Below are 4,119 nucleotides of genomic sequence, written 5' to 3'. Positions count from 1 at the left end.
CTTGTTTTAAAATAGTCAAACTTTTGTTAGAGACAGAAAAGATCTGTCTCCGTATATTGTTGTCTCTATTAAATTAATACAATACTATTTCATTTTGCGCCAATTTTTTGCCCACCTAGACATTAGAATTTTAAGATAATTTTGCTTCATTATCCACCCAAACTAATTATATTATTTCATTAGACAGAATTATCTTTTTTTTTTGTTAACCCTAAGTCACTTTTTGCCTACTTCACACCAGTCCACTGGTTCCTCTCGTTTTCACCCTTCACACCACTGCTCTGTCACGACCATTATGTAAGTTATCGCTCACTAATCCTCACTCAGTCAAGGTGTTTGTCTTGCAAAAATAAAAATAAAAAATACAATTTAGCATCTGTCTTGTTAAACTCAAATATTTTCTTTTTCCTCTGTCTCAACCCAAATTTTAAACGAAAAAAATAAAAATCACATTTATTAAGAAAAATTAAAACATGATAATTTGAAGTATATTTTATTTTATTTTTTTGAAATAATTTTATAGGAAGACATAAAAAAAATTTAATTGACTATTGTTTAATAAAAAGCGAAAAGAGATAAAATTAAATGGAATTTTCCACTCTCAAAACAAAGAAACCCTTTATTATCCCTTATTATTTTTCCATTATATCCTTTTTATTCCCTCTCAAAGGGATAATGAAAAAAAAATAAAATAAAAATAATAATAATAATAATAATAAAGGGATAATTTGAAACAAAGAAACTCTTAAAGGAGGGAAACCAAATTTTCATTCCCTCTGTTATTTCCCTCAAATATTTTCCCCTTTTTATTTCAGTTTCAATAAAAAACAAAAACGGATCAAACTTCTATCTCTCGCAGCCCCATACCTATCATCGTCGTCGTAGATACTCTTCATCGTAGGTTTACTACTCTCTCTCTCTCTCTTCCTCTTTCGCTCTTTCTATCTCTCTCTACATCTCTCTCTCTCTGTGTGTATGCGTGTTTGTCACAATTTGGATGTGGATTCTTCAATTGTTAATTGATTTTGTCTTCAATTTCTGGGTTTATGTTAATTTGTTGATATTTTGATTACTATGATTTAGGATTTTGAGTTTATGTGTTCAATTTATGTTTTCTTCATTTTAGGGTTTGATTCATTGGTTCTTTTTGGGGTTTGATTCATGGGTTCTTTTTTGTTAATCTTTTTAGTTAGGTTTTTGAGTTCAATTGAATTTAGTACCACCATACAGAACACATGAACCTCAACTCTCCCTCCCCCATTACATATTAAACATCACTTGTGATATGAGATGTTGTCTTCAATTTCTCTGAGTCTTAGCAAATGATGTGTTATTATGGTTGTGTTCAATTGAATTTTAATGGATCACATTTAGCCTTTTCTTATTATGTTAATAGCGTTTCCCTTCTGATGACTTTCTATAATGTCTAAGTGTGTGGAGATTGTCCATTCCTTGTTTCATACTTTCCTGATCCTTTAGCATCAACCTCGGGAGCAGATGGAAGCTTGTCGGTATCTAGATCTAGTGTTGATCATGAAATCAATTTGAGGATTTATTTGTAGATGGATGCTGTTGTAAATTCAACCAATGAGGTGTGAACTATCCTTCTTTTTTTTTCTTCATTAGTTTGTTAAGTTAAATTTTCCTTCATTGATTGTTAGGCAGGAGTAGGAATGTAGAAAAGAGAAATGGGAAATTGATAGAAACAAACAATTATAATGATCAATTTTATTGAAGGATTTAGAATTCTCCGCCTATAGCTTTCCACAAAACATAGCCCTTGCTCAAATCGCTAACCTGATATCAACATTCTTATTTATATAGGTAAATAGGCAATCTTCTCTGATTAACTAACTGCTATATAACTAATTGGTCTAACTAGTAACTTCCCTAAATACTTTTGCATCTTAGCTTTATAATTGACAAGAACATGTAGGACACTAGTCTTAGAGTAAACACTACAAAGGATAAGCATAAAAAATGTTACTTACATGTCATTGAGGATAATCTGTTATGCCTTAGAAAAATAGAATTGTATTTTGGTATTTTCAATAGGTTCCATCTATTTTCAATTGGTGTTTACTTATTTATTTATATACTGAAGTTTTTCTATTGCAGAAAACTAAGCGAGAGTTGGAGAAGCTTGCTCGAAAGGTATGTTCTCAAATTTAATCTCTTATTCTTTTAATCTTTTACGATTTTACTTTGAATTCCCCAATTTAGAATTCACATTAAGTTTTTTTTTTTTTTTTTTGCTTTGTGACCAGGTTTAGCATTTGAATGAGGGATTATATTTTTCAAATGGAGGACAATGAACTTGATTTCTTGCCGCTGGGTTTGTGTTCATCTTCTCGCCGCTAGGTTTGCGTTCATCTTCCTCTCACCATTGGGTTTGCATTCATAGCTCTCATCGATGGGTTTACATTCAGTTTCCTTCACTAGTGATTATATTCAGACCATGTCAGGTGCATTGCTTGTTTGTTTACCATTGAATTTCAAATCAACATTAGTTTATCATCACCTACAATGTTTAAGGTTTCATTATGTTGTTATTTATTATTACAGAAGGCTTAAATAGTTAAGAGTTAGAGAGAAGGGAACCAAAGTATTTTGAAGGTTGATTAATAGAGGAAGACAAGAAGCAAGGATCTAGGAGTTCAGTATAATTTTTGTGTTATTTCATATCTATGTTTTTTCTATAAATATGTATAAAATTGATCTTCTGTAGGGGAAAGTTACTTATTTTGTTGTGAAGTTAATGAAGAGTGTGTGTGTGTTGTGTTTACCTGTCAAACTGAATGTGACCTTATATCGCGCAGGTTTACCTTTGTAGAACCCATTCATCCGAAGATTGTAGGAAGCCTGTAAGATGCTCAAGCTTTTGCTCGAAATCAAGCCAACAAGGACACTGGTAAGTGAGAGTTGAAACATGAATTTTAGCATTCATTGGACACTATTAAGTGACTGTTGTTTGTGGTCTATTAATTGATTATTATATATGTGGAGTATCATTTGTTTGGGAATGATACGGATCAATCGCTTTTGGGGTCAAATTTTAGTGACTTATATCTTGATGTAAACTGAACTTTCTTGCTTTGTTTGTTATGATGGTGATATCTTTGTGTTTTTGGTTTGTTACTTGATTATTGATGTTTGTACATATGGTTGGTTATAATTATTTGCTTCATGACACTAGTAAGTTATTAGTTATTTATATATGCATTACAAGTGATTTGAAACTCACCTGATTATTTTATATGCCTATTCCAATTCCAATATAATTTGCTTTACTAATTAGTTACTCTGTCTTTTGAAAATACACAGTTCGATTCAACATGGTGTTGCTACCTCTAATCCGCTGCTGCGATTAATTCGGTGCTAAAGAGATGGTTGCTAATGAAAATAATGTGATGGGTGGTGAAGTTTAGCTTTAGTTACTTTCCTTCCGTTATGTAGTTTTTTCAAAACAATTATATGTATTTGATATTACTATCTAAGTATTATAGTGTTGCATTTGATACTTTGTAAGAATGACATAAATTTTTAATGTTGCAAATTTGGTGTCAATTGAAGTTTAATTTCCATACACAATTATATAAATTACATATGGTAAATAAAAATTAATATTTGAAAAATTGTATAAGCATTTAATTGCTAAATAGACAAAAATAAATAACTTATTAGAGACGGAAAATATGTTTTGTCTCTGTGGAGACAAAATTATATGTTTAGAGACGGAAATTTCAGAGACAGAATTATTTGAATTTAGAGACAGATAAATTTGTCTCCAATAGAGACGGATTTATTGTTTTATGAATTCAACATATAGAGACGGATTTTTATTTTTTAGTGACGGATAAATTCTGCCTCCAATCAGAGACGGAATATAAAATCCGTCTCCAATAGTTTAGAGACGAGGAAATTAACGACAGAATTAAATCTGTCTCCAATTCTGTCTCTAACATGCTTAGTCACGGAATTTTTGCATTTTAGAGACAGATTTTGCCCGTCGGTATTTAAGTTTTTTTTAGTAGTATACCTTTAACACATAACGACCTACAAATATAAAACTATAATTTGAAATTAGTATTTGAACCATGTGAAAAAAAAACATTTGAA

General features: G+C 30.7%; 1 long non-coding RNA gene across 6 annotated transcripts; it reads left to right on the top strand.

Moving 5' to 3' along the window:
- The first annotated feature begins 803 nt into the window (after positions 1-803).
- LOC123893759 lies at positions 804-3,520 on the top strand. 6 transcript variants are annotated; one of them, XR_006803537.1, is made up of 6 exons: positions 804-897; positions 1,480-1,592; positions 2,119-2,154; positions 2,268-2,465; positions 2,820-2,911; positions 3,325-3,520. It is a non-coding gene; the product is annotated as an uncharacterized LOC123893759 (long non-coding RNA). The 6 variants fall into 6 exon arrangements; XR_006803540.1 differs by having other exon boundaries at positions 804-901; XR_006803539.1 differs by having other exon boundaries at positions 814-897; positions 1,432-1,592.
- The last annotated feature ends 599 nt before the right edge of the window (positions 3,521-4,119 follow it).

Source organism: Trifolium pratense, linkage group LG7 (genome assembly GCF_020283565.1).
Source record: "Trifolium pratense cultivar HEN17-A07 linkage group LG7, ARS_RC_1.1, whole genome shotgun sequence".
NCBI classification, from domain to species: Eukaryota; Viridiplantae; Streptophyta; class Magnoliopsida; order Fabales; family Fabaceae; genus Trifolium; species Trifolium pratense.
This window is presented reverse-complemented; position numbering and strand designations above follow the sequence as displayed.